The following is a 21,208-nucleotide window of genomic DNA, read 5'->3' as shown; positions in this document are numbered from 1 at the left end:
TACCCCTATATCTACCCCTACCCCTATACCTACCACTATATCTACCCCTATATCTACCCCTACCTCTATATCTACCCCTATATCTACCCCTATACCTACCCCTATATCTACCCCTATATCTACCTTTATACCTACCCCTATATCTACCCCTATACATACCACTATATATACCCCTATAGATACCACTATATATACACCACTATATCTACCCCTATATCTACCTTTATATCTACCCCTATATATCTACCCCTATATCTACCCCTATATATCTACCCCTATATCTACCTATATACCTACCCCTATACCTACCCCTATATCTACCCCTATATCTACCCCTATATCTACCCCTATATATCTACCTTTATATCTACCCCTATATCTACCCCTATATCTACCTTTATATCTACCCCTATATCTACCCCTATATCTACCCCTCTACATACCACTATATCTACCCCTATATCTACCCCTATATCTACCCCTATATCTACCCCTATATATCTACCCCTATATCTACCCCTATATCTACCCCTATATCTACCCCTCTACATACCACTATATCTACCCCTATATCTACCCCTATATATACCCCTATATCTACCCCTATATATCTACCTTTATATCTACCCCTATATCTACCCCTATATCTACCTTTATATCTACCCCTATATCTACCCCTATATCTACCCCTGTATCTACCCCTCTACATACCACTATATCTACCCCTATATCTACCCCTATATATACCCCTATATCTACCCCTATATCTACCACTACCCCTATATCTATCCCTATATATACCCCTATATCTACCCCTATATATCTACCTTTATATCTACCCATATATCTACCCCTATATCTACCTTTATATCTACCCCTATATCTACCCCTATATCTACCCCTATATCTACCTTTATATCTACCCCTATATCTACCCCTATATCTACCCCTCTACATACCACTATATCTACCACTATATCTACCCCTACCCCTATATCTACCCCTATATCTACCTTTATATCTACCCCTATATCTACCCCTATATATCTACCTTTATATCTACCCCTATATCTACCCCTATATCTACCTTTATATCTACCCCTATATCTACCCCTATATCTACCCCTCTACATACCACTATATCTACCCCTATATCTACCCCTATATCTACCCCTATATCTACCCCTATATATCTACCCCTATATCTACCCCTATATCTACCTTTATATCTACCCCTATATCTACCCCTATATCTACCCCTGTATCTACCCCTCTACATACCACTATATCTACCCCTATATCTACCCCTATATATACCCCTATATCTACCCCTATATCTACCACTACCCCTATATCTATCCCTATATATACCCCTATATCTACCCCTATATATCTACCTTTATATCTACCCATATATCTACCCCTATATCTACCTTTATATCTACCCCTATATCTACCCCTATATCTACCTTTATATCTACCCCTATATCTACCCCTATATCTACCCCTCTACATACCACTATATCTACCACTATATCTACCCCTACCCCTATATCTACCCCTATATCTACCTTTATATCTACCCCTATATCTACCCCTATATCTACCCCTATATCTACCCCTCTACATACCACTATATCTACCACTATATCTACCCCTACCCCTATATCTACCCCTATATCTACCCCTACCCCTATACATACCACTATATCTACCTTTATATCTACCCCTATATCTACCCCTACCCCTATACATACCACTATATCTACCCCTATACATACCACCATATATACCCCTATACATATCCCTATATACCTACCCCTATACCTACTAAATATTTTATACCTACTAAATATACCCCTGTATATACACACACCCCTATATATACACACACCCCTATAAATACACCCCTGTATATACACACACCCCTATATATACACACTATAAATACACCCCTGTATATACACACACCCCTATAAATACACACACCCCTATATATACACACACCCCTATAAATACACCCCTATATATACACACACCCCTATATATACACACACCCCTATATATACACACACCCCATGCCCCTATATATACACACACCCCTATATATACACACTATAAATACACCCCTGTATATACACACACCCCTATATACACACACACCCCTATATATACACCCCTATATATACACACACCCCTATATATACACACTATAAATACACCCCTATATATACACACACCCCTATATATACACACTATAAATACACCCCTGTATATACACACACCCCTATATACACACACACCCCTATATATACACCCCTATATATACACACACCCCTATGTATACCCCCTATATTTACACCCCTATATATACACCTATGTATACACACCCCTATATATACCCCTGTATCTACCCTATATAAATGTACCCTATATATACACCCCTATCTATACCACTATAAATGGGTTCCCTATATGCCCATATATACATGTACGCAATCAATTTCCTAGATGAGCTGTCAACAGAGTTCGGTAAGGAAACATACAGTATTTGACTCATTGCATGTGTGTGTCCTCAGACTCACCTGGTGATCCCTTGGAAATGGTTGCCGTGGCGTTGCATCCTCCTCTGGGGTTACACCTTATGTCTTCTTTATTTAACCCTTATTTAACCCTTATTTAACCCTTATTCTCTCTCTGCTGTAGTATAATATTAGTAGTTACACCCTAGCTCAGAAAGGACTGAGAACTCTCACTCTCTCTTCGCCTTTTCCCTCTCTCCTCCCTTCTGCTCTCTCACCTGTCTCTATCTCCCTCCCCCGTCTTTCTCCATCTCATCTCTCTCTTTCCCTCTCACTTTCTCACCATCTCTCTCACACAGAACAGAAAGAGACATGGAGGAGAGGTCTTATGCAGGCTGAAGGGCCGTACCATGTTCTACCCCGAGACGGGGGTGTCCTCAGTCCAAATCCAGAATAATTCAATGGAAGAAATCTCTGTGGATCTATAATCTCAAATAATGTCCATGACTAGTCTTCAGAGAGTGGGAAAGCACACACAGATACACAGCTGTATTGTTAGTAGCTCATTGACCTCTCTCTATGGATGAGTCTCCCTAACACCCGTCTGTCTGGTCTACCCCTGGTTCTGAGTGGAGGACCTGTTTCCTCCTTCATCAAACTGCAAGGTTTTGAGTGTGAAAGTGTGTGCGTGTGTGTGTGTGCGTGTGTGCGTGTGTGTGTGTGTGTGTGTGTGTGTGTGTGTGTGTGTGAGCCGTCTAATAGGTATTGACATGCAAGTGACGTTAGCTATCATTGTGGTAGTAGTAGAAAGACAGGTACAGTCTGAATACAGTGGTCCTGCAGAGAGAGAGAGCAGCTCCACCCTCTTCAACATGTATATCAATGAATTGGCGAGGGCACTAGAACAGTCTGCACCACCCGGCTTCACGCTACTAGAATCTGAAGTCAAATGTCTACTGTTTGCTGATGATCTGGTGCTTCTGTCTCCAACCAAGGAGGGCCTACAGCAGCACCTAGATCTTCTGCACAGATTCTGACAGACCTGGGCCCTGACATTAAATCTCAGTAAGACAAAAATAATGGTGTTCCAAAAAAGGTCCAGTTGCCAGGACCACAAAATACAAATTCCACCTAGACACCGTTGCCCTAGAGCACGCAAAACTATACATATCTCGGCCTAAACATCAGTGCCACAGGTAAGTTCCACAAAGCTGTGAACAAGGCAAGAAGGGCCTTCTATGCCATCAAAAGGAATTCTCCACACCAATTAGGATCTGGCTAAAAATACTTGAATCAGTTATAAAACCCATTACCCTTTATGGTTGTGAGGTCTGGGGTCAACTCACCAACCAAGAATTCACAAAATGGGACAAACACCAAATTGAGACTGCCTGCAGAATTCTGCAAATATATCCTCTGTATACAACGTAAAACACCAAATAATGCATGCAGAGTAGAATTAGGCCAATAGCCGCTAATTATCAAATTCAGAAAGAGCTGTTAAATTTTCAACCACCTAAAAGGAAGCGATTACCTTCCATAACAAAGCCATCACCTACAGAGAGATGAACCTGGAGAACAGCCCCCTAAGCAAGCTGGGTTCACAATCACAAACAGACCCCACAGAGCCCCAGGACAGCAACACAATTTGACCCAACCAAATCGTGAGAAAACAAAACGATAAATACTTGACACATTAGAAAGAACAAACAAAAAAACTGAGCAAACTAGAATTCTATTTGTCCCTTAACAGAGAGTGCACAGTGGCAGAATACCTGACTACTGTGACTGACCCAAAATGAAGCATAGCCTCGCTATTGAGAAAGGCCGCTGATGGCTCATAAGAGAAGACAGGCTATGAGTCACAAACGTCGTCAGGGAAGTGACCGGACCAAGGTGCAGTGTGGTGAGCGTACATTTATTTTTATTATGAATGTCACCAACAAAACAAGAAACAACGCCCCCCCCCCCCCCCCAAAAAAAAAACAACCGTGAAGCTTACTAGGGCTATACAGGCCACTAACAAAGATAACTACCCACAACTAAGGTGGCAAAACAGGCTGCCTAAGTATGATTCCCAATCAGAGACAACGATAGACAGCTGTCCCTGATTGAGAACCACACTTGGCCAAACACACAGAAATACAAAACATAGAATACCCACCCCACATCACACCCTGACCTAACCAAATAGAGAAATAAAATGGCTCTCTAAGGTCAGGGCGTGACACTATGTGCACACTGCACACAAAATGAGGTGGAAACTGAGCTGCACTTCCTAACCTCCTGACAAATGTATGACCATATTAGAGACACATATTTCCCTCAGATTACACAGACCCACAAATAATTAAAATACAAATCCAATTTTGATCAAGTCCCATATCTATTGGGTGAAATACCACAGTGTGACATCACAGCAGAAAGATTTGTGACCTGTTGCCACAAGAAAAGGTCAACCAGTGAAGAATAAACACCATTGTAAATACAACCCATATTTATGCTTATTTATTTTCCCTTTTGCACATCATTACAACACTGTATATAGACATATGACATGTGAAATGTCTTTATTATTTTTGTAACTTTTGTGATTGTAATGTTTACTGTGAATTGTTTATTATCTATTTCACGTGCTTTGGCATGTTTCCCATGCCAATAAAACCCTTAAATTGAAATAGAATCGAATTGAAATTGAATTGAGAGAGATAAGGGACATGCCAATCAGTTTCTGTCACAACGTGTCACACTGAGTCTTACAATACGTTCTCTAGAGAAGATCCTGACTGACACACTCTAACAGAGATAGGGAACACACACACACAGACAGACATCGTAGCACAAGACTGTTGCCAGTGAGAGCTGTGTTTCTGGAACTACTTGCTCAGAATTAGACATTTATTCATGTTCTCAAACGTCACATTTAGAAGTTGCTCCAAAAGTCTAACTTCAAAGTGTTTAAGGTTAAGTTTTAACTCCACATTTTTAAGGTTAGGGTTAAGTTCAGGCTTTAAATTTAAATTCTTAAAGTTAGGCATTATGCAGCGATAGAAAGTTACAATATTTTTGTTTTAAGCCTATCCCAAACCTTAACCATTCAGAGTTAATGCCTAACCTTATGAATTTGGAGTTATTGCCTAAACTTAACCTTAAACTCTTTGAAATGTGACATTTGGAACAACTTTGAAATTTGATGTTGGTTTTTGACCAGTGTCAAAAACAAATGTATAATTGGTGGATTTGAACTTACAAACTTTGGAATCAGAGGCAGATGCTTACACTTGATCTCTATCCACTACGTCCTAGAAAAATCGAAACCTACTTGAAGGTAGGTTAGTATCTTGGATAGTATCCAAGATGGCGTAGCAGTCAGACGTCTTTGTCCTGTCTTGTCCCTTGTATATATCGTTTTACTTTTTCGTCACATATCCTTTAAAATATTTTGCTAAACCTCATCATCTAAATACTCTCCTGCAACCCGCCTCACCCGTGGATTTGCTTTTTTTTCCTAAAGTATTTATATTTACTTCAGATCTGGAATCCCTCAACTGAAGCTAGCCAGCTAACTACCAGATATCAGTCAGCAAATCATTGCCAGCAGTCATCAGCTAACCTTCAGCTCGGAAAGCTCTCGTCAGTTCGAACAACGTGACTCTAACCAGAGCATAACGGACCTGTTATTTTTATCCCCGGATTCCTACCGCAAACTGAACATTTTCATCTGGATATTCACAACTAGCTAACCGCAATCCCGGATGACTACTCCTGGCTAGCGTTTCCATCCCAAAGCAAGCACCAATTAGCTTGAAGCTAGCCCGGCCAGGGCTCCTGGGCTACCACCGAAGTATACTCCTGGACTACAATATCCGGACACCTTCTACAGCCAGTATGGGGCAAGGAACCCCGCAGATCCCCTACAACTGGAATACCGACATAATCTGCCCGAGGACTCCCAACAGGCCCCTCAGGCGCGACGCCCGCTGAAGGCCCATTATGCTAACCAGCTAGGCCTGCTAGCTACCTAGAGCTACTTGGAACCCTACAAATTCCACGACTGGCCTATCGACGTCACCGTACGAAGAGGCAAAACAGACTCACCACCATCGCGACGTCCCCCAAAGGCTAACTTTCTAGCCCCTGCTATCTGCTTGCTTGCTAACCCGGACGGCTAACTGCTAGCTTGCCTGCCCGGTCTGCTAACTACTAGCCCCTGCTAACTGCTTGCTAACCTGGCCTGCTAACTGCTAGCTTGCCCCGGTCTACTAACTGCTAGCTGCCAGGCCCGGCCTGCTAACTGCTAGCTTACCTGCCCGGTCTGTAACTGCTAGCCCATGCTAACTGCTTGCTTGCTAACCCGGCCTGCTAACTGCTAGCTTGCCCCAGTCTACTGGCTGCTAGCTTGTTAGCATCGGCCTGCTAACTGTCTGAATCGCTGTGTCCCCAGCCAGCCCAACCACTCACTGGACCCATATGTTCACTTGGCTACGCATGCCTCTCTCTAATATCAATATGCCTTGTCCATTACTGTCCTGGTTAGTGATTACTGTCTTATTTCACTGTAGAGCCTCTAGCCCTGCTCAATATGCCTTAACCAACCATGTTGTTCCACCTCCTACATATGCGATGACATCACCTGGTTTAAACATCTCTCGAGACTATATCTCTCTCTTCATTACTCAATGCCTAGGTTTACCTACAATGTACTCACATCCTACCTTACCTTTATCTGTACACTATGCCTTGAATCTATGCTATCGTGCCCAGAAACCTACTTCTTTTTCTCTCTGTTCTGAATGTGCTAGACGGCCAGTTCGTATAGTCTTTAGCCGTACCCTTATCCTACTTCTCCTCTGTTCCTCTGGTGATGTGGAGGTTAATCCAGGTCCTGCAGTGCCTAGCTCCACTCCCACCCCACAGGTGCTCTCATTTGTTGACTTCTGTAAACGTAAAAGCCTTGGTTTCATGCATGTTAACATTAGAAGCCTACTCCCTAAGTTTGTTTTACTCACTGCTTTAGCACACTCTGACAACCCAGATGTCTTAGCCGTGTCTGAATCCTTGCTTAGGAAAACCACCAAAAACCTTGAAATTTCCATTCCTAACTATAACGTTTTCCGCCAAGATAGAACTGCCAAAGGGGGCGGTGTTGCAATCTACTGCAAAGATAGATAGTAAAACAGAACTCTGCAGGCTAAGTCTGCACCCAAACAATTTGAGCTTCTACTTCTAAAAATTCACCTTTCCAGAAACAAGTCTCTCACTGTTGCCGCTTGCTATAGACCTCCCTCTTTCCCCCAGCTGTGCCCTTGATACCATGTGTGAATTGCTTGCCCCCCATCTATCTTCTGAGCTCGTGCTACTAGGTGACCTAAACTGGGACATGCTTAACACCCCACCTATAGATGTCATCCTAACTAATTCGCCCTCCAAATACATCTCTGCTGTTTTCAATCAAGATCTCAGCGATCACTGCCTCATTGCCTGCATCACTGTCAAACACTCCCTGAGACATTTCTGTGAGCAGGCCTTTCTAATCAACCTGGCCGTGGTATCCTGGAATAACATTGACCTCATCCCGTCAGTAGATGATGCCTGGCTATTCTTTAAAAGTGCCTTCCTGGGTGGCGCAGTGGTTAAGGGCGCTGTACTGCAGCGCCAGCTGCGCCACCAGAGACTCTGGGGTGGCGCCCAGGCTCTGTCGTAACCGGCCGCGACCGGGAGGTCTGTGGGGCGACGCACAATTGGCCTAGCGTCGTCCGGGTTAGGGAGGGTTTGGCCGGTAGGGAAATCCTTGTCTCATCGCGCACCAGCGACTCCTGTGGCGGGCCGGGCGCAGTGCGCACTAACCAAGGCTGCCAGGTGCACAGTGTTTCCTACGACACATTGGTGCGGCTGGTTTCCGGGTTGGATGCACGCTGTGTTAAGAAGCAGTGCGGCTTGGTTGGGTTGTGTATCAGAGGACGCATGACTTTCAACCTTCATCTCTCCCGAGCCCGTACGGGAGTTGTTGCAATGAGACAAGATAGTAGCTACTAAACAATTGGATACCATGAAATTGGGGAGAAAGTGCCTTCCTCACCATCTTAAATAAGCATGCCCCTCTCAATTGTTTTTTAACTAGGAATAGATATAGTCCTTGGTTCACTCGAGACCTGTCTGCCCTTGACCAGCACAAAAACATCCTGTGGCTTTCTGCATTAGCATCGAATAGCCCCCGTGATATGCAACTTTTCGGGGAAGTTAGGAACAAATATACACAGGCAGTTAGAAAAGCTAAGGCAAGCTTTTTCAAACAGAAATTTGCATCCTGTAGTACTAACTCAAAAAAGTTCTGGGATACTGTAAAGTCCATGGAGAATAAGAACACCTCCTCCCAGCTGCCCACTGCTCTGAGGCTATATGTTCACCACTGATAAATCCACTATAATTGAGAATTTCAATAAGCATTTCTCTACGGCTGGCCATGCTTTCCACTTGGCTACCCCGGTCAACTGCCTGGCACCCTCCACAGCAACCCGCCAAAGCCCCCACCATTTCTCCTTTACCCAAATCCAGATAGCTGATGTTCTGAAAGAGCTGCAAAATCTGGACCCCTACAAATCAGCCGGGCTAGACAATCTGGACCCTCTCTTTCTAAAATTATCTGCCGAAATTATTGCAACCCCTATTACTAGCCTGTTCAACCTCTCTTTCGTATCGTCTGAGATTCCCAAAGATTGGAAAGCTGCCGCGGTCATCCCCCTCTTCAAAGGGGGTGACACTCTAAACCCAAACTGCTACAGACCTATATCTATCCTACCCTGTCTTTCTAAGGTCTCCGGAAGCCAAATTAACAAACAGATTACTGACCATTTCGAATCCCACCATACCTTCTCCGCTATGCAATCTGGTTTCAGAGCTGGTCATGGGTGCACCTCAGCCACACTCAAGGTTCTAAACGACATCATAACCTCCATCGATAAGAGACATTACTGTGCAGCCGTATTCATCGACCAATGCGTTCGACAATGCGTTCGACTCTGTCAATCACAACATTCTTATTGGCAGACTCGACAGCCTTGGTTTCTCAAATGATTGCCTTGCCTGGTTCACCAACTACTTCTCTGATAGAGTTCAGTGTGTCAAATCGGAGGGCCTGTTGTCCGGACCTCTGACAGTCTCTATGGGTGTGCCACAGGGTTCAAATCTTGGGCCGACTCTCTTTTCTGTATACAGTAATGATGTTGCTCTTGCTGCTGGTGATTCTCTGATCCACCTCTACGCAGACGACACCATTCTGTATACTTCTGGCCCCTCCTTGGACACTGTGTTAACTAACCTCCAGACGAGCTTCAATGCCATACAACTCTCCTTCCGTGGCCTCCAACTGCTCTTAAACGCAAGTAAAACTAAATGCATGCTCTTCAATCGATCACTGCCCACACCTGCTCGCCCGTCCAGCATCACTACTCTGGACGGCTCTGACTTAGAATACGTGGACAACTACAAATACCTGGGTGTCTGGTTAGACTGTAAACTCTCCTTCCAGACTCACATTAAGCATCTCCAATCCAAAATTAAATCTTAAATCGACTTCCTATATTGCAACAAAGCATCCTTCACTCATGCTGCCAAACATACCCTCGTAAAACTGACCATCTTACCGATCCTCGACTTCGGTGATGTCATCTATAAAATAGCCTCCAACACTCTACTCAACAAACTGGATGCAGTCTATCACAATGCCATCCGTTTTGTCACCAAAGCCCCATACACTACCCACCATTGCGACCTGTACGCTCTCGTTGGTTGGCCCTCGCTTCATACTCGTTGACCAAATCCACTGGCTACAGATTATATACAAGTCTCTGCTAGGTAAAGCCCCGCCTTATCTCAGCTCACTGGTCACCATAGCAGCACCCACTCGTAGCACGCGCTCCAGCAGGTATATCTCACTGGTCACCCTCAAAGCCAATTCTTCCTTTGGTCGTCTTTCCTTCCAGTTCTCTGCTGCCCATGACTGGAACGAATTGCAAAAATCTCTGAAGCTGGAGACTCACATCTCCCTCACTAGCTTTAAGCACCAGCTGTCAGAGCAGCTTACAGATCACTGCACCCGTACATAGCCCATCTGTAAACATCCCATCTATCTACCTACCTCATCCCCATACTGGTATTTATTTATTTTGCTCCTTTGCACCCCAGTATCTATACCTGCACATTCACCTTCTGCCGATCTACCATTCCAGTGTTTAATTGCTATATTGTAATTACTTCGCCACCATGGCCTATTTATTTCCTTAACTTACCTCATTTGCACTCACTGTATATAGACTTTTTGTTTTATTTTGTTCTACTGTATTATTGACTGTATGTTTTGTTTATTCCACGTGTAACTCTGTGTTGTTGTATATGTCGAACTGCTTTGCTTTATTCTTGGCCAGGTCGCAGTTGTAAATGAAAACTTGTTCTCAACTAGCCTACCTGGTTAAATAAAGGTGAAATAAATAAAAAAGTAACAGCGCTCAATGTTGCCCCTAGTGGCCGGTTTCCTCTCCTGACGTCTCCAGACATGGACCCCGGATACTGACTTGTATAATGGTTGATAATATAAATACTGCCGACTCACTGAGCCTCCAAGCTACCAGAAGCTAGCTACTGTATATCTCTCTGAGGTCACAACCCATCCATCAGCCATCTGAAATTAGAGCATGGTTTATATAAGTGCATAAAATAGCTTTACTCTCTCACACACACACACACACAGAGGGTTCTCTTTCTTTCTCCTGACTTAATTGCGTATCTATATTTATCTGAGCAGAATATGCTATTTTAGGCCTGAAGCTCTGGCGACTGATATCAGAAAGCTTCATTGTTCAGTGTACCTAGGGTTGCACGTTTTGGGGAATATTCAGAGGTGGAAACTTTCCGTGGGAATTAACGTGAATATATGCAAATTAATATTAATACCATTTAGGTGTTTTATCAGAAATCATGGTAAGACCCAAGTGCAGACAGTATGAAGTAACCATGTTGATTGTAACCACAAGTGCAGTCAAACGACAGGTCCAGGCAGGCAGGGGTCAATAATCCAGAGCAGAGGCCAAGGTACAGGATGGCCGGCCGGCAGACAGGCTCAGGTCAGGTAGAGGTTGATAATCCAGAGGCCAAGGTACAGGACGGCCGGCCAGCAGACAGGCTCAGGTCAGGTAGAGGTCGATAATCCAGAGGCCAAGGTACAGGACGGCCGGCCGGCAGACAGGCTCAGGTCAGGTAGAGGTCGATAATCCAGAGGTGGAGCAACGGTACAGGACAGAAGGCAGTGGTCAGGCGGGTGGGTACAGGGTCAAGACAGGCAAAGGTCAAGAACCAGGAGGATGAGAGACTAGGGCAAACCAAGCGCTGAGACAAACCACTGGTAGGCTTGAACAAACAAGACAAACTGGCAACAGACAAACAGACAACACAGGTATAAATACATAGGGGATAATGGGGGAAATAGGCAACACCTGGAGGGGGGTGGAGATAAGCACAAGGACAGGTGAAACAGATCAGAGCGTGACATGTTTTTTGCATTGGATATATTTACCATACCATATGGAGACAGAAACATAAACCTTTTACCTTATCATAAGTAGACTTAATTGCAAATGATTTAATCCTTCCAACAGAAAAAATTATAGTAATTTAGTTACGAATTGAACTTTAATTAAATTAGTTGACTCTTCACATGGGATGATTTCACTGATCAACAAAAGAAAGGGAATATTGAATGATCCCCAATGATCTATCGCATCTCCCCAAAAATCTGTAAAAAGATAGTGTAGAAACTAAAGCTTTGGTTGTCTTCCTCTCAGGCTTCCATGTCTCCTCCCTGGACCTCCTCAATGTCCACCTCTTGAACATCTTCCTCTCAGGCTTCCATGTCTTCTCCCTGGACCTCCTCAATGTTCAGCTCTTGAACATCAAACTCTGAGGCCTCATCTTCACTGTCACTTCCCAACCTTGGTGAGCATGGCTCGTTGTCAGGCTCAAAAAGCCAACAATTTGCCCGGATGGCCACCAATCTTTCAACCCTTGCATTGGTCAGCCTGTTGCGTGCTTTGGTGTGTGTGTTCCCAAACAAGGACCAGTTGCGCTCTGAGGCGGCTGATGTTGGTGGGATTTGGCGGATGATGGAGGAAACAGGTGAAAGAGCCTCAAATTCACAAAGTCCCTTCCACCAGGTGGCTGATGAGATATGTTGGCACGACTTCCATGTTGCATCTCCATCCCAAAGCCCTTGTTTGGAAGTGTATTTTGCCAGACTGCCAAGAACCTTGCCCTCATCCAGGCCAAGGTGGCAAGACACAGTAGTGATGACACCATAGGCCTGGTTGATCTCTGCACCAGACAGGATACCCTTGCCAGCATACTTGGGGTCCAACATGTACGCTGTGGCGTGTGTGGGCTTCAGGCAGAAGTCTTCACGCTTTTTGATGTATTTCAGAACTGCAGTTTCCTCTGCTTGGAGCAACAGTGAAGTGGGCAGGGCAGTACGGATTTCTTCTCTTACATCTGCAAGCAGAGTCTGAACATCAGACAGGATGGCATTGTCTCCCTCAATCCGTGCAATGGCTACTGCTATAGGTTTCAGGCTGCTTACCACTCTCTCCCAAAATACATCATCCAGGAGGATCCTCTTGATTTGGGCTGTCCATATCAGCAGACTGTGATATGGCCATTTATTGGAGAGACTCCTTCCCCTCCAGGAGACTGTCAAACATTATGACAACCTCACCCCAATGGGTGTTGCTGGGCAGCTTCAATATGGTGCTCATATTCTTCTCACTTTGCTTGGTGAGGTAGATTGCTGCTATAACTTGATGACCCTTAACATACCTAACCATTTCCTTGGCTCTCTTGTAGAGTGTATCCATTGTTTTCAGTGCCATCATGTACTTGAGGAGCAGATTCAATGCATGAGCAGCACAGCCAATGTGTGTGATGTGAGGGTAGGACTCCTCCACTTTAGACCAAGCAGTCTTCATGTTCGCAGCATTATCTGTCACCAGTGCAAATATCTTCTGTGGTCCAAGGTCATTGATGACTGCCTTCAGCTCTTTTGTAATGTAGAGACCAGTGTGTCTGTTGTCCCTTGTGTCTGTGCTCTTGTAGAATATTGGTTTGAGGGGTGGATATGATGTAGGTAATTATTCCTTTCCCAGGAACATTCGACCACCCATCAGAGATGATTGCAATACAGTCTAATTTCTCTATGATTTGCTTGACCTTCACTTGAACTCTGCATCCAGCAAATGAGTAGATAAAGCATGTCTGGTTGGAGGGGTGTATGCTGGGCAAAGAACATTCAGAAATCTCTTCCAATACACATTGCCTGTGAGCATCAGAGGTGAACCAGTTGCATACGCATCTAGAGCAAGACAATCATCAGCATTTCTCTGACTACGTTCCTCCATTGAGTAAAAAAAAAAAAAAAACATGAGCTGTTGCTATCGATAAGGTGTCTGATTCATCGTTTTCACCTCGAATAGAAGTAGAGGGACTTTTGTCAGAGGTTGCTCGTTGTGAGCGCTGAGGGAACTTTATGCACTTTGTTGCATTCTTTACATATGATTTGGCACAGTATTTGCAAATGTACACAGCTTTTTAGCTGCAGTGAAACGTCTCCACACATCAGATAGTTCCCGTGGCATTTTCCTGTGAAGAATAGAAAAAAATGAGTCCAAAAAAAACCAAATACAGATAAATAGTTAAGCAATTAGATGAACTTTCCATGGAAAATTTCCGACCCTTTGCAAACCCTAAGTGTGCCTGAAGCTCTCGCGACTGATATCAGGAAGCTTCATTATTCAGTGTGTGTCTTTCTTTCTTTGCCTATCTACCTCTAACCATGTGAGCACCCACACCAAGCTGAATAATATTATGTGTAGACTGCTGTTTGGAGAATACATCGAAAATGCCCAGAGTTACAGATCCAGAGGGGATGACGGGTTCTTACTAGATCTCAGTGTTAAGTTGATGTGATATTATATGTCTGTCTCAGTGTTAAGTTGATGTGATATTATATGTCTGTCTCAGTGTTAAGTTGATGTGATATTATATGTCTGTCTCAGTGTTAAGTTGATGTGATATTATATGTCTGTCTCAGTGTTAAGTTGATGTGATATTATATGTCTGTCTCAGTGTTAAGTTGATGTGATATACACTCATACTGTCTGGTACAGGGCATGGTACAATGTCGGTTAGGGCTATTGGGTCGTGGTACAGTGTCGGTCAGGACCGTTGGGGTGTGGTGCAGTGCAGTATGGGTAGTGATTACTGTGTCCAGACTTCTGGATAGGGTGTGATCTGGTTGCTAGGATACACAGCTGCTGCCAACAGTAGATATGATTTATAATGGCTAGTCCCTGTCACTCTGTCTTTTTCATTCCTTTTTCTCTCATTCCCTCTCGCTTTCTCTCTCCTCCCTATGTATCTTTCTCTTTCACTCTTTATCCTACCACTGTCTGTGTGTGTGTGGTGTTTGAGAGAGAGAGAGAGAGAGAGAGAGAGAGAGAGAGAGAGAGAGAGAGAGAGAGAGAGAGAGAGAGAGAGAGAGTGTTTGTGTATCTTCACCCAGTTGAATGGATGATATTGATCTACAGGGACTTGATCTACTCCAGGATTAAAACCCTCAGGCAGGAACAACAGACAGAGTCAGAGACAGAGAGAGAACCCCCCCCCAGGAAGGAACAAGAGAAAGAGTCAGAGAGAGAGAGAGAAACCTCTCAGGAAGGAACAACAGAAAGAGTCAGAGAGAGAGAGAGAAAACCTCTCAGGAAGGAACAACAGACAGAGTCAGACACAGAGAGAGAGAGAGAGAAACCTCTCAGGAAGGAACAACAGAAAGAGACAGAGAGAGAGAGATAAACCCCCTCAGGAAGGAACAACAGAAAGTCAGAGAGAGAGACACCCCTCAGGAAGGAACAACAGAAAGAGTCAGAGAGAAACAGAGAGAGAGAGAAACCTCTCAGGAAGGAACAACAGAAAGAGTCAGAGAGAGAGAAACCCCTCAGGAAGGAACAACAGAAAGAGTCAGAGAGAGAGAGAGAAACCCCTCAGGAAGGAACAACAGAAAGAGTCAGAAAGAGAGAGAGAAACCCTCAGGAAGGAACAACAGAAAGACAGAGAGAGAGAAACCTCTCAGGAAGGAACAACAGAAAGAGTCAGAGAGAGAGAGACACCCCTCAGGAAGGAACAACAGAAAGAGTCAGAGAGAAACAGAGAGAGAGAGAAACCTCTCAGGAAGGAACAACAGAAAGAGTCAGAGAGAGAGAGAAACCCCTCAGGAAGGAACAACAGAAAGAGTCAGAGAGAGAGAGAGAAACCCCTCAGGAAGGAACAACAGAAAGAGTCAGAAAGAGAGAGAGAAACCCTCAGGAAGGAACAACAGAAAGACAGAGAGAGAGAAACCTCTCAGGAAGGAACAACAGAAAGAGTCAGAGAGAGAGAGAAACCCCTCAGGAAGGAACAACAGAAAGAGTCAGAGAGAGAGAGAGAAACCCCTCAGGAAGGAACAACAGAAAGAGTCGGAGAGAGAGAGAGAAACCCTCTCAGGAAGGAACAACAGAAAGAGTCAGAGACACAGAGAGAGAGAGAGAGAGAGAAACCTCTCAGGAAGGAACAACAGAAAGAGTCAGAGAGAGAGAGAGAGAGAGAAACCCCTCAGGAAGGAACAACAGAAAGAGTCAGAGAGAGAGAGAGAAACCCCCTCAGGAAGGAACAACAGAAAGAGTCAGAGATAGAAAGAACAAGGTGGGTACACTCATACTGTAACAGCTATACAAGCACAACTCAAGCAAGCAGGGAGAATTACAGTAAACTGAACCCTAGAATTACCACACACACACACACACACACACACACACACACACACACACACACACACACACACACACACACACACACACACACACACACACACACACACACACACACACACACACACACACACCACGAAGAGTATTGGCAGCTCACTTTGTGCTTGGTGTATTCCAGTAAATGGACGTTCATTTTAAAGTGATACAAAGACACACACACACTAATAGACTTAAATCTTCCTGAGGGCCCAGCCCTGCATTAAAAATCGAATTAAATGTTATTTGTCACATGCACCTTACCGTGAATTTAAAACAAATGTATTTCACCTTTATTTAAACCAAGTAGACCAAGTAGGCCAACAACAAGTTCTCCTTTACAACTGCAACTTGGCCAAGATAAAGCAAAGTAGTGGGACAAAAACAACAACACAGAGTTACACATGGGATAAACAAACGTACAGTCAATAGCACAATAGAAAAATCTATATACAGTGTGTGCAAATGTAGTAAGATTAGGGAGGTAAAGGCAATAAAAATGGCCATAGTGGCGAAATAATTACAATTTAGCAGTAACACTGGAGTGATAGATGTGCAGATGATGATGTGCAAGTAGAGATACTGGGGTGCAAAAGAGCAAAAAATAAAAAATAAAAAATACAAATTCAAATAAATAACAATATGGGGATGAGGTAGTTGGGTGGGCTATTTAAAGATGGGCTGTGTACAGCTGCAGTGATGAGTAAGCTGTTCTGATAGCTGATGCTTATAGTTAGTGAGGGAGATATAAGTCTCCAGCTTCAGTGACTTTTGCGATTCGTTCCAGTCATTGGCAGCCAAAGTAGGAGTTGGCGTTGAGGATGACCAGTGAAATATACCTGCTGGAGCGCATGCTCATGGTGAGTGTTGCTATGGTGACCAGTGGGCTGAGATAAGGCGGGGCTTTGCCCAGCAAAGACTTATAGATGACCTGGAGTCAGTCGGTTTGGCGACGGATATGCAGTGAGGGCCAGCAAACAAGAGCATACAGGTCGCAGTGGTGGGTGGCATATGGGACTTTGGTGACAAAATGGATGGCACTGTGATAGACTGCATCCAATTTACTGAGTAGAGTGTTGGAGGCTATTTTGTAAATGACATCGCCAAAGTCAAGGATCGGTAGGATAGTCAGTTTTACGAGGGCATGTTTGGCAGCATGAGTGAAGGAGGCTTTGTTGCGAAATAGGAAATCAATTCTAGATTTATTTTTTAGATTGGAGATGCTTAATGTGAATCTGGAAAGAGAGTTTACAGTCTAAACAGACACCTAGGTATTTGTAGTTGTCCACGTATTCTAAGTCAGAACCATCCAGAGTAGTGATGCTAGTCGGGGGGGGCAGGTGTGGGCAGCGATCGGTTGAAGAGCATGTGTTTTGTTTTATAAGCATTTAAGAACCGTTGGGGGCCCCGGGAGGACTGTTGTATGGCAATGAAGCTCGTCTGGAGGTTTGTTATTAACACATGTATATCACATCAACTTAACACTGAGACAGACATGTATATCACATCAACTTAACACTGAGACAGACATGTATATCACATCAACTTAACACTGAGACAGACATGTATATCACATCAACTTAACACTGAGACAGACATATAATATCACATCAACTTAACACTGAGACAGACATGTATATCACATCAACTTAACACTGAGACAGACATGTATATCACATCAACTTAACACTGAGACAGACATGTATATCACATCAACTTAACACTGAGACAGACATGTATATCACATCAACTTAACACTGAGACAGACATGTATATCACATCAACTTAACACTGAGACAGACATGTATATCACATCAACTTAACACTGAGACAGACATGTATATCACATCAACTTAACAGACATGTATATCACATCAACTTAACACTGAGACAGACATGTATATCACATCAACTTAACACTGAGACAGACATGTATATCACATCAACTTAACACTGAGACAGACATGTATATCACATCAACTTAACACTGAGACAGACATGTATATCACATCAACTTAACACTGAGACAGACATGTATATCACATCAACTTAACACTGAGACAGACATGTATATCACGTCAACTTAACACATGTCTGTCTCAGTGTTAAGTTGATGTGATATACATGTCTGTCTCAGATTGCATAGCGGAGAAGGTACGGTAGCATTCGAAATGGTCGGTGATCTGTTTGTTAACTTGGCTTTCGAAGACTTTAGAAAGGCAGGGCAGGATGGATATAGGTCTGTAACAGTTTGGGTCTAGAGTGTCTCCCCCTTTAAAAAGGAGATGACCACGGCAGCTTTCCAATCTTTAGGGATATCAGACGATACGAGAGGCTGAACAGGCTAGTAATAGGGGTTGCAACAATTGCGGCAGATCATTTTAGAAAGAAAGGAAGATTGTCTAGCCCAGCTGATTTGTAGGGGTCTAGATTTTACAGCTCGTTCAGAACATCAGCTATCTGGATTTTGGTAAAGGAGAAGCAGGGGAGGGATTGGGCAGGTTGCTGCATGGGGTGCAGAGCTGTTGGCTGGGGTAGGGGTAGCCAGGTGGAAAGCATCACCGGCCTTAGAAAAATGCTTATTGAAATTCTCGATTATCGTAGATTTATCGGTGGTGACAGAGTTTCCTAGCCTCAATGGGCAGCTGGGAGGAGGTGCTCTTATTCTCCATGGACTTTACTGTGTCCCAAAACTTTTTGTAATTACTGCTACAGGATGCGCATTTCTGTTTGAAAAAGCTAGCCTAAACTTTCCTAACTGACTATGTATATTGGTTCCTGACTTCCCTGAAAAGTTGCATATCGCGGGGGCTATTTGATTCTAATCCATTACGCCAAAGGAGGTTTTTGTGCTGGTCAAGGGCAGTCAAGTCAGGAGTGAACCAGGGGCTATATCTGTTCTTAGTTCAACATTTTTTGACTGGGGCATGCTTATTTAAGATAGTGAGGAAAGCACTTTTATTAAAGAACAACCAGGCATCCTCTACTGATGGGATGAGGTCAATATCCTTCCAGGATACCCGGGCCACGTTGATTAGAAATGCCTGCTCGCTAAAGTATTTTAGGGAGCATTTGACAGTGATGAGGGGTGGTCATTTGACTGCGGACCCATTACGGACGCAGGCAATGAGGCAGTGATCACTGAGATACTGGTTGAAGACAGCAGAGGTGTATTTGGGGGGCAAGTTGGTCAGGATGATATCTGTGAGGGTGCCCATGTTTACGGATTTAGAGTTGTACCTAGTAGGTTCCTTGATAATTTGTGTGAGATTGAGGGCATCTAGCTTAGATTGTAGGACGGCCGGGGTGTTAAGCATATCCCAGTTTAGGTCACCTAACAGTACGAGTTCTGAAGATAGATTGGGGGCAATCAATTTGCATATGGTGTCCAGGGCACAGCTGGGGGCTGAGGGGGGTCTATAACAAGCGGCAACAGTGAGAGACTTATTTCTGGAAAGGTGGATTTTTAAAAGTAGAAGCTCGATCTGTTTGGGCACAAACCTGGATAGTAAGACAGAACTCTGTCAGTTTCATGGAAATAGGCATTTAGATATTTTTGAATCACTGTTCTGTGAGCGAATTAGAGCAGATCGTGTAAACTATTAGCCTTTCTTGTATTTTGTTTCAATCAGAGAATACTTCCTGCCTAGTGGTGCGCTCTGTTGAGTTTTGGGGCATGAGATTAATTTTTTGACTATTCAGCTTCAAATGTCATTAGAAATGAGGTGGTGTTTTTGATGGAACAGTGATGTCATAGGCCTACCAGGCTATGGTGTTATAGTCAGTTCTGTTATGTAAAATAATATTTCATCATTATGTGATCTTGCAAGACACGGATTCAGTTTTGATCTAACTTTACTAAACCAGCACCATTGTGAGAAGCGATAATCTTCTCTTTGTAATATTAATCATTTTAAGCGATTGGAGACGCCAGGAACACGCCAGGAACACGCCAGGAACACGCCAGGAACACGCAATGACGTTAAGTAAGTTGAACCGTTCAGCCAGTTCAGGAATAAACAACTATAATTGGCAGTATATCCTAATAGGCTTACGACTACGTGGTATAGCTATTTGTAGGCCATAGCCTAATGTAAATACACATACATTTAGCTTAATATCATTGCACTGTTTGCACTGTTTGCGAAGAGAGCTTTATTGCGAGTAGGCATTTCATTGTATTTGTGTCGCTTACACATTGTATCATAAATCAACTTTGATTTGATTAGCTTCGAACACATGGCTACAATATACCCTATTACAGAATAAAAGAGAGGTGAACTATCAATTCATAGAATTTATTTGCATAGATTAAACATGGGGTCTCCGCAGTGCAGATGTGTAAACTATGGTTCTTCATCATGTAACCTATAGTTCTTCATTATTCTCGTCACCACCAGAGAGAAGATAAAGAAAACCCCATTGGCCAACCCCACTGATCTACTTCATTGACCTGCCCCATTGACCAGCCAAATTGACCTGCCCCATTGACCTACCTCTAGGCTGCTCTACATCTTGATTTGTTTCATCATTCTGTCGTTTTAGTGGTAATTAGTGATAATTAAATATACAGTGCCTTGCGAAAGTATTCGGCCCCCTTGAACTTTGCGACCTTTTGCCACATTTCAGGCTTCAAACATAAAGATATAAAACTGTATGTGAAGAATCAACAACAAGTGGGACACAATCATGAAGTGGAATGACATTTATTAGATATTTCAAACTTTTTTAACAAATCAAAAACTGAAAAATTGGGCGTGCAAAATTATTCAGCCCCTTTACTTTCAGTGCAGCAAACTCTCTCCAGAA

Source organism: Oncorhynchus clarkii, chromosome 32, assembly GCF_045791955.1.
Source record: "Oncorhynchus clarkii lewisi isolate Uvic-CL-2024 chromosome 32, UVic_Ocla_1.0, whole genome shotgun sequence".
NCBI lineage: Eukaryota > Metazoa > Chordata > Actinopteri > Salmoniformes > Salmonidae > Oncorhynchus > Oncorhynchus clarkii.
This window is presented reverse-complemented; position numbering follows the sequence as displayed.